Raw genomic sequence first — 11,553 nt, 5'->3', positions numbered from 1 at the left:
GCATTCTGATACTGATAGATTACATTTTCTTTGTTGTTGTCTAGACTTACAAGGTATTCATACAGTTAATTAAAATTTTAAATGTTTACAATAACTAACTTACCTTTCTTTATAAAGAAATCGAGGAGTTCAATGTGAACTGGTAAACTGAAGGTAAGATAACGCAGCCACAATTTTAACTTAAATGCTTTGTTTCTCCTTTGGTTTGTAAGATTCCCCTGTCAAAATAATTTACATTGTGAAAACAGAATCTCCGGCCTTTTTTTTTTTTTTAACAACATAGTCAAGAACTCTTGTTTTAGAAGGAGGTCTAGGGTAACTTTGCTTTGGTTTGTAGAATTTACATATTTAGCAAATCTCATGGTACTTTATTCTTCAGAGTAAATATGAAAAAGTAATAAAAGGAAAATTAAACATCTACACAACAGCTTCATGAATTTTCTTAGAGGTACAAATAACCAAGCAATAATAACGTATTGATCTTACTATCTGCTTATGTGCGGCAACTTAAATTTCTATTCTACTACAGAGACAGCTAGAGGAAAGATGGTTTTCAACTATGATTCATCTCTCTTCAGAATTTTTAATCTCTTACTTTCTGTTCATTCATGTTAAATAAGAAACTCAGGTGGTGCTCTGCTGGCATGTATACTTTGGAAAGATATTTGAATAATGTAGCTTCTAGTAAAGAATCTGTGTCCATTTAGCTAAAAATTATAGTATGTACAAGACAAATTAAATGTGCTGCAAGTAGTTTAAATCACTCATAGTATTCATAGTATAAATAATCCACATACTTATAAGCTGTTATACAGAGTGATAGAGGACTAATTATTTCCATTCTTCGGGCAATAGTAGTGTGTTATACTATCTTACAAAGTTTAAATTCTGTTACATTATTGTTTAAGAGGTTTCCTGTTATACGGTCACATTTTCTGTCAACATAGAAAAGAAAATCTTCAGGACTAGAATACTAGTGTAATGAATTAAACTTGACCCAATGATTGGTAATCCCAAGGACTTGACTGGTCTTGCACAGTAAGTCTGATATAGGATTGCTTTAGATTATGGATCCTACTTGCCACGAGGCTACTATCCAAAACAGAAAAGCCACACATCATGAAAAGTGGTCCAGAAAGCAAAAGAATGAACTTCACTTCTAGGCTGCATCCTGACATAGAGTAGCACTGTGAGCCAACCCTTGAAGTGACTTCATTTCCAGGGACATGATTACTGCGATTGTGAGATTTCTTTCTGGCTACCCTGTATCAGGCTAGCCAGAAATATAGCCTTTTGGCTATTGTCAACTAAAGCCTGGGTATTAGAACTACTGCACATAAATTAGAAAACAAATGCAGTGTTTTAGTGGGTACACAAATTTGAATTACAGTGCACAATACTTCCAATGACTTCATCATAGTTACTAATGCAAGCAGTCTATTCACATTGAATTACCTAGAAGGCATTTTTAAACATTCAATATCTTATTTCTGTCAGTTTTAATGATAAAGACCCATGAAATCAGGCATACAAATATAATGACAATAATAATCTTTACAATTCTAAGTACTTTACCAATAAAATAAAAAGGTAAAGTTTTGGTGGTGTTGCTTTTTTCTGAAAATAGTGTTCCAGGTATAGTTAAATTTGAATTGCAGATAAATGAGCAATAGTTTGGTTAAACTATATGGGTTTAAGAGAATACACTTATACTAAAAATAGATTGTTTATTTGTCTAATAACATTTACCTCATTCAGAATCATGGTAATTTCCCCCCTTAAATCTGGCAACTCCACTTGCAAACTAAAACGACCAAGTTTTGAGTTAACAAGAATATTTCATAAAGTCTATCATTAAGTAATTTATTTTCACTATGGTCTTTTTCTTAATAATATGCACCCTTATAAATAGGTTACACTTCTATTAACATGAAAATTGCTATTTAATAGAAAAAAAGTCACCTTACAATCACTTTTTTCCCTCAGGATCTAATTCATCAAGGTCACTTTCACCCACAAACACGTTTTCAGGTAATTTAAACAGATGGGTGAAAGTGCCAGCTACGTACAAAGATTTATCTTGACACAATTTATAGCTTCTGATAAGCTGTTTCTGTGATTTTTTTTTCTCCATGTGACATAGTGAAGCCATCATCCTGAGTTTCAACACCAGAGTTTGCTGACATTTGGGGCCATAAAGAATATTATCTTCCTTTCACTCCTAAGCAGATTCTGTTGGTACAAATTTAAGTCCATTGACATACCTTAGCAACCATCTGTTGAATTTGAGCAATAACGCAACAACCGAATATTAAAATACCTTCGTATTTCTCAAGCATTTATTTTTTCACCTTGTAATTTTTCACAAATTAAATTTCCGTTATGTGTCACTTCAAAACATATTTTAGATTCTAGATTATTTACTTCCATTTCTTCTATGGATAGAACATCAAGATAACATTCAATGTACCAAACGACATTTTCTTCACTAAATTTAGAAGCTCTCCTTTGTAATTTTCACAGTACTTTTGTGAGTGGATTGTCCAAACAACTCTTTTTCTTTGATGTTGCAAGGAAGATAGCTTCCAGTTCTTTCTCATCTTAATTAAGTGCTATCTGAATAAACTGAAATCTTAGTCCAAACCAAATTATAGTAACAACGTTCAAAGGAACACTAAAGAGTACAATTTAATAACTGCCTATGTGTGAACATGGTAATCATTCTGAAAACTAGAAGTTTATCTAGGACTAAAATATTTTCATGTTTGGATACAATCAAAACTAGAAGAGCACAGGATTCACATGTGATTTATTCCTCAGCTTTTTGGTGGTTATCTTCTGGGTCAAACAAAGAGAACTTCAGTATGTATGCTGTTACAAGATACACTTGTAATTCAAGTACTCTAAGTTCTGCTATAATGGATTTCACATGAACATCACTTCAAAACTTCTTAGCATGAGGTCAGAGGCCACTCGTTTGGAAACATTTCTTACGAGTCCCTCTCCTCCTTGCCTTGTATACCCATTCCCTGCCTGGACTTAGAAATATATTCTTCCCTGTGGTTTCCTCTGTATTCTAATTTCTGCTATGATTCTCTATTCCCTACATCAAATCTTAGCTTATATGAGGAAATATCAGTGACTTTCATTTGTTCTGGACAAATTGAAGAAAAGCTCATACCCACAGCTTAGTGTGGTGGTCCAGACCTGTGATTCCTCACTTGAAGGAGGATTATGTTTATTTAGTAGCATATATATGTACATATATATGTGTATATATACATATACACTATATATACATAGATACAAAAAGCCCATTTAGTCATGAGACCATTTGCTATACAGTTTTGGAGAGAGTGCTCAGCAATATCAATTTAACAGAACTATTGTTGTAAGCACTGTTGATTGGATAATCCATTGTCTTCACAAAAAGACCTTCTTTCTTAACTTTTGCTATAGATGCTACTTTTCTTTTTTTTTAATTTATTGTCAAGATATACAGATGTGTTACAGTTACATAAGTAAGGTAGTGCCCCTCAGTAGATGAATGAATCAAGAAAATGTAGCATATATATATATATATATATATGAATTCTATGCTTCCATCAGAAAGAATGACACTGCCCTCATTTGTAAGGAAATGGAAGGACTTAGAAAAATCATATTAAGTGAAGTAAGCCAGACCCAAAGAAACATAGGGCTCTTGGTCTCCCTTATTTGTACTAATTAGTATATATCTAGGATAATCTTAGCAGATAAGCAGAATAGCTCAATAACTATGTACATATGACCATATAAGATGATGCTAAGCAAAATGAACTCCAAGGCATGGACATAGGAGGTTTTTTAGTAGTGTTTAGACTACTTTTCTTAGGCAGGTTTTTCTCTATGAGGAGGCATGCTTCAATTTATGGAAAAAATTTTCCTGATTAAAAGAATGTATACCATAGGCAGTGATCTTTTCTTTTTCCCTACACTGACAATGAATGAACCATAATTTGTTTTTTAAATTTGATTTTATTGACAAGGTGATGTACAGAGGGAATTATAGTTACATACTTAAGGTAGTGAGTACATTTCTTTTGAACTTGTTAAAATTGTTCATAATTGGGTTTTAAGTGAACCAAATTACTATAACAGATTGGGTAGAGAGACCATACTTGATTCCTTTGAGATATTGTTAAGTATCTGAACCAATTACAGTAAGGTCTTATTTCTTGAATTCTTAGTTAAGTATCCAATATTGTTAGTTTTTATTTGGTCATGTACTTGTTTAGTCAGAAGCACTTTTCACTGAATAGAATGAAGTACTTGGACATGGGAAGCAAAGAATAATAAACCTCAGGCTACACTAAAGCCACCAGCACAACCATGTTCATTGCAGTATTGTTCACCATAGCCAAGATATGGAATCAACCCAGATGACTATCAGTGGACTAAGATATTAAGAAAATGTGGTCTATATACACAATGCAGTTATATACTTCCATCACAAAGAATGATATAGCCCCATTTGTAAGGAAATGGAAAAACTTGTAAAATTTTATATTAAACCAAGTAAGCCAGATCCAAAGAAACATAGGTTGTATGGTTTCCCTCATTTGTAGTAACTGGAGTGTACCTATAAATCAACAAATAAGCACAATTTATGGTAAAAGACAGCAAACTACACTTGGACATGATAAATTAAACTGCACTTTATGGTTTTGACTGGTAGGGATGCAGAGCTTATTCAGGAACTCATGTCTTTCTTTGAAAGTGTACCAACAAGTATATCTCTATCATTGGGTACACCTTGTGTCTTAGAATGTGCTAATCCATCCAAGAGAATGAAGAGATATGGTGGGAGAAAAAATGATGGGTTCTATCATATTTCCTCTAGTTTAATCTGAGGATTTTTTTTTGTAAATTTGTTGTTAATAAATTGGTGATAGCTTATACAAAGTTGATCCAAAATGCAAGAAAAGTTGCCAGCTACTCTTTTACTTTTCCCTTGAGGCTGATGACTTATAAATCTTGGAACTGAGGAAACAAAGTTTCTCTGAAAACAGAAGAGTAGTACAGTACAGATGAGGACTGCTACCAGATGACCAAGAACACTTGAATGAATAGTCCTTATATAAACCTGAGAACTGCTAGACTGGCCAGGACAAAAGTGTCCTACAGCCGATGGCCTCTCATACCTTAAATTTCCCCAGTTCATGTGCTTCATTAAGTCTTATGACCAAGCATCTCCTGAGGCAGTAATGACTAGGAAACTGGAAGTTATGTGTGGGAGTCATGAGAATTCTCTGCTACATCTGCTATATTATTTCTTGTCCTTTATCCAGTCTCAAAGTCAAGGGAACTTGGTGATGGCTGAAACTTATTAATGCCTCATTAATCTAATTATGGAAAATAGTCTGAAAGATTGACAGATAATGGTTATCATTTAATGATTTTAAGCAATGTCCTAGAAGAAGTGCATAAAATCAGACTAAAAGTAACCTACCTGAAATCATAAATGGTGAAAAGAACAGCTTTCCCCTGAATCGTAAGTTGAAACCTTAAATGTTGAAATGGCAAATTTTCTTTTTTTTTTCTTTTCTTTGGTCCGGTCATGGGGCCTGAACTCTGGGCCTGGGCACTGTCCCTCAGCTCTTCAGCTCAAGGCTAGCGCTCTACCACTTGAGCCATAGTGCCACTTCCGGCTTCTTTCTTTTTTGCTTATGTGGTTCTGAGAAATCGAACCCAGGGCCTCAAACATTCAAGGCAAGTGCTCTACCTCTGAGCCACCTTCCCAGCCCATGAAATGGCAAATTTTTTATTCCAGACTGAATCAATAACAACAGAAGTAGGAAAGTCTCTTCATTAACATAGATATTAGATTAGAATCATTCTATATATCTACGTATCTTATCTAATCTGTCTTTCTGTCTACCTCACTACTTATCTATCTCATTAAGATATCACCTTCCCAGTGAATCTCATACATGGTAAGTACATTTAGTTAAAGAGCATTAGGCAAAAAAAAAAAAAAGTCAAACAAACAGATGGTAGACTTACAGGTAAAAAGAAGATTCTTCAGGTTTATAAGTTGTTCTTATACAATACCAGTGTTTTCAGATAGTTGAAAATGAGAAAGGACAAAACTTAACAATGCTATTTTTTTTGAGAAGTCACTATTGTACAAAATTACCAGGGCAGGCTAGAAATAGCTTGCGACTTCTAAAACTTAAAGTATTTCCTAAATTTCAGTTTTAGATAGGATGAATTCAAAGAACTAAGTTACAGAATACATAAAAATGAGTTTCACAAGACATTTTTAAACAAGTTCAAACTATTTTAATGGTAGAGGTTTGCAAATACAGAACTGTGGATGATAGTTAACATCAAGATAAGGTATATCTGCAATATATAATGTCAAATCATAAGACAGAGCATGAAACTTTTTTTAGGGAGGGAGTGGGTCATGGGGCTTGAACTCTGGGCCTGGGCGCTGTCCCAGTGCCACTGGAGGTTTCTGGTGGTTAATTGGGTATGGGTCTCATGGACTTCCCTTCCCAGTCTGGCTTTGAACGGCGGTCCTCAGAACTCAGCCTCCTGAGTAGCTAGAATTACAGGCATGAGCCACAGGTGGCCAGCAGAACATGAAACTTTAAGAGTTGAGAGTCACAAGCAAATTTAAGAGTCACAAAGCAAACCTGACAGGATGGAAATACAGAAAGAACACGTTGGATTCTAACATAATAAAGATCTTGGAAATCTCAAATTTCTTGAAGGTGTCAAAGAGTTTCTTAGGGACAGGTTACTAAGAAGCACTTATAAAATTTGTTTTTGTTGATACATGTGCAATTTCATCTTAAAACTTTGTGCTGTTGCATGCACATTCCTTTGGGGGAAGGGGGAGGGAGGAGTTGGGGAGATGGGAAGGGAAGGGATGGTAGGGCAAAACAAAGGAGGAGGTAACCGTGAAATGTATTCATTACCTTATTCATGTAACTGTAACCCCATATATATACATATGTATGTATATATATATATATATATATAGAGAGAGAGAGAGAGAGAGAGAGAGAGAGAGAGAGGAACTGATCTAAGAATATGAAGATTTCCTTGCTCATCTAAGGAAAGTAGAATACAAGAACAAGTGTGGGTAACTCTTTGGAGGAATAGTGGCAGAAATATGAGAATGCTTGTTCTCAAAAATCACTCTCTTTTTCACAGTGTATTAGTGAGGCAGTTCTAGGATTATACATTATTTGTCATTGAATTGTGCAGTTGATGTATGAATGAGAAAGAGTTAAAGGGGATAAACAAAATTATATTCAAGCTGCACACAGTGCTCAGAAGCAATGAACACCATGACTTGATTTAGTACAGTCCAAAAAAGATTTGTTCTTAGATTTCTATTTCCTTATACTATTCCAAATACTCAATGGAAATAAAAATTATTTTCTGTCTTATTTTCCTATCCTTCTTCTTGTATTTAACATGGCATACTAGGCAGAATGACCTTATCACTACAGTATTAAGAATATATGGATTATATTTTTGGTGAAGCAATGTTTTGATTATAGATAGAAAACATTTTATTGCCTAAAAGACAAGTCTGTTGACATATATTTTGTCCTCTAAATCAACATACTTCTTCCAGTGGGCATTGTTGTGGCCATAATAAGTCACTAAAAATAAATGAGATTTCCTCCCTCTCTTTCCTCTCTCTTTTTTGTAACCCCTCCCAGAAAATCTTTAATGTTTTCAAGAATTTGCAAATGGAAACAAATCTCTGCTGAAAGCAAAGCTTGTAATTTGCATATTAAGTAGGCTGCTGTTATTTATACTATTGCCATTTTACATTGTAACTGAATTTGTCTCTGTACTCCTTTAGTGGCTTAACAATATACAATACATTCTTCAGCCTTCAGAGCTATGATGATTGCCACAGCTCCAGTTCCAGTTTTTGTTTTTCGTTTTGGTGGTTAATTAGAGACAAGAGTCTCACAGACTTCCCTGCTGGCTTCAAACTATAACCCTCAAATCTTTGCCTCTTGAGTGGCTAGGATTACAGGTGGAAGCCAATGGTGCCCAGCTCAGATGATATCTTAATACCTATTTACCTAACAAAATCATTAGTACAGTTAAGTAAATTAGCAAATTTATCTTCTGCCATAAATACATTTTTGTGTGTGGGCATTCACTTGAAATATCTCTCAGTAAACTTCTAGGATACAATACAACTTTATTCATTATGGTTGTCATACTATGAATTAGGTATCTAGGCTTATATATCCCTTTAACTGCAACTATGTGCTGCGACCATCTTCTCTATCCCTGGTAACTGTTGGTGTCCTGTCTGCTTCTATGCATCATTTGACACTTTAAATTTCATACATAACTGGGATGATGAATTCTTTTTCTTTCTGTCTGGCTACTTTCATTTAGCATCATATCGTACAAATTCACCCACATTGTTGTCAGTGGCAGGATCTCCCGCTTTGTTAATTCTGAATAAAATATCCAGGTCCATTTATATGTGATTGTCCCCAATTCCTCCTGTGGCACTGACAATTCACTAGAGAAGAGTCATAGGTCACGACATGTAGTGATTCTTATAACTAAGATTTATTAATATTGCAGCACAAAGGATGCAAAGAAAAAAATCACCATATGAATCAGGCACATGGGATGAGAGGTCTTGACAGAACCAGGTATAAAGTACTAAGGGGATCACTTAGCAATGGGATTTGGGGACATGAATGAGATGGTGTCTAGCTCATTAGAAACCCAGTGCCCAGGACTTTTAGACTCAGTGCCCTTTGCCTAGCATGAGTCAAAATTGCAGACACCCAGAAAAGGCAGGTGTTCAGCATTAACCACTGATTTGCACAAATCCTTTAGGTCCACTGAGACACCTTTGTTGCTTAGGGAATAGTGGGAACCCAGTTAAAATGTTATTCCCAGACTCCAACCAAGGGCTCACTTTACAAGTATTTAAAGATAGCAGTGTCAGGCCTATTATGTTAACTCGTCTCTGCACAACTTGTTATCTCTTAATTTACTCCCCAGAGAGCTAGAGCCTAAACTGAGCTGCATATTTTAGGAACAATGCTCCTCTATTATAGATATTTTTTGGTTGAGACTATGATATTGTGTTTTATAAAGAAAATATATTAAATTAATATAATCATGTTAAACAAATATATTAGATAAATATATTTTAAATATATTAAATTAAATAAAAATTATATATTATATATTGTATTAAATATATTAAATTAAATTTAAAAATATAAAGTATATTAACTAAATATATTAAAATTATTTCAAGAAACAGCAAAATATCCTGATATCAATGAATGAAAATATATGAGACTGTCCTCATTATGCATGGGTAACAAATTTGAAAATGTGCCTACATGCTAGCATTTATTTGAAAAGCCCAAATCCATACTCAGATCCTTCATGGTCATTTGTGGGCTTGCACAGAGTGGTGAGAAATCTGAATTAACCTGTGCACAGATTCACAACGGAGGCCAAGCAGGGCTGCCTTCTGCATCCTTTATCAACTCTCACACAGAAATGATGAATAAAACAGAAGTGGTAGGGGCATGTGAATTTGATTCCCAGTTCTGGCATTTAGTCATTGATGGCCAGTACATTTATACTTCTGAACTTTATTTTCTTTTTTGTAAAATTTAAAATATATAAATATGTAAATTTATTCAGATAAGTTCTTTTAATCATTTAAAATTATAATCTCTGGGTATATCCATAAACATAATGTAGATCTATCTTTATAGATCTACATGTATATTTTCCCACTAGGAGCAATGATTTAATGTTCATGAATTCAATATTCCCAGTAACTTAATAGAACATAACGATGGTGAATGATCAGAACTAGCTGAATATATGTTTCAGTTTCATTCCTTCATTTTGTATTGGATTTTCTCCTTGCTAAAGTGAATACTTTATAAGTCTGAGTATGTGTTCAGTAGAGGTAAATAAATCAATCTTTCCTAATATAAAGTGATTTATTTTTGGCTTTCTTTTGGAATAATAACTAGTAGAGTATCAAATTTAAAATTACATTGAATATTCACATATATTATTCCATTCTCTCTTGGCATGACTAAACTGAAATCTGCTACAGGTAGAATCATTTCTCCTTCATAATTCAGATGTTCTTTTCCTCAGGTGTCTTAAAATGCTTCTGTCTTTGATGCTTTTCTGTTATTCTATACTATAGCTATATGTTGATTGATTTTTTTTATTATTCTTGTCTATCTCTGAGTGCTATTGAATGGGCTATCAATGCATTTCTTTTTATTATAAATTCTTTACTTTCATCTTTTAAAATATTACATATCTACCCCTTTCTCTGTTTGATTCTTCAAGAGCCCAGTGACTGTTACTACAGATTAGCTGGTTTTGGAATAGAAGCTGTTTATTTATATAGGAATTTTCTGTAACTGCAGAATGTAACTGCAGAACTACAATGGCAGAAGAATTGAATACTTACCTGCAAAGTTTAAAGTGTTTACTATCCTACCCTTTACATAAAATATTGACCCTTCTTTAAGAGCTTCTCTTAAATGTGTTTGAAGCAAAAAACACTCTGCTTTTCTTCAATCATTGTTAATGATATATTACTGGGTGTGTTCTTATTTTCAAATGTGTTCATTCTTTGCACATTTCCAGCCTAAGGTTTATTAAGTTTTTGGATTTAAAAATGTTTAAGATTATCTTATTTCCAATATTTTAATTTATAAAGTTTATAATTTTATACAATCTACTTATAATTCTTATTTTTCTTCTTTTTCAAAGTTACTTGTACATTGTTTTCATATTATTTATGCAATTATCACTGGCATGTATAAGCTTCCTGAAAGTAATGATTTGGGGTGCAGTTTTTAATCCTGGTATATTCCTACTTAGAATTGTGTTTGAATGGTCACTGAATAGGTATTTCACAACTATTAGTTGAATATTATGTACAATTAGAACTATATCTATTTGAAGCATTGTTTCAGAAACTATTCTAATTTTTATGTTATTTCCAAATTTTCTTGATTTTTTTATATTTCCTTCCTTTTCCTTTTTCTTGGTTTGCTTTTTTTTTTTTTTTTTAACATTTCTTCATGTAGTTTGTAATTTAATTGCCCCTAAAATCTTAAGCTGACATTTTAAAAGAATAAAGTATATAAAACAAATAATTTTCAAGCAGTAGCAAGCTATATTGATATAATTGAGTGAAAATACATGTACAAGCAATTTTCATTATACTTAGTTAAATTGTTCATTATATTCAGTTAAATATGTTAAATTCGTAAGTTTTCCTTTGCTGGAATTTACATCGAATCCTAAAGCCCATTCCCTCAGCTTTCTATGTCATTTAGGAGCATGTACAGGATGGTGGAAATTGAATCAACCAGCACACAGATACATACTGAGGCCAGACAAGGGCCAACACTTCTTTTACTGTCTTCCTAGAAGTGAAACAGAAATCTCGCTATCTTCCATTTTCACTGTAAGATTCATGTTGCAAAATTGAAGATATCTCCAAAAATG

Source organism: Dipodomys spectabilis, unplaced genomic scaffold (genome assembly GCF_019054845.1).
Source record: "Dipodomys spectabilis isolate Male_0828 unplaced genomic scaffold, ASM1905484v1 ptg000024l, whole genome shotgun sequence".
Taxonomy (NCBI): Eukaryota; Metazoa; Chordata; class Mammalia; order Rodentia; family Heteromyidae; genus Dipodomys; species Dipodomys spectabilis.
Note: the sequence above shows the minus strand (reverse complement) of the source record.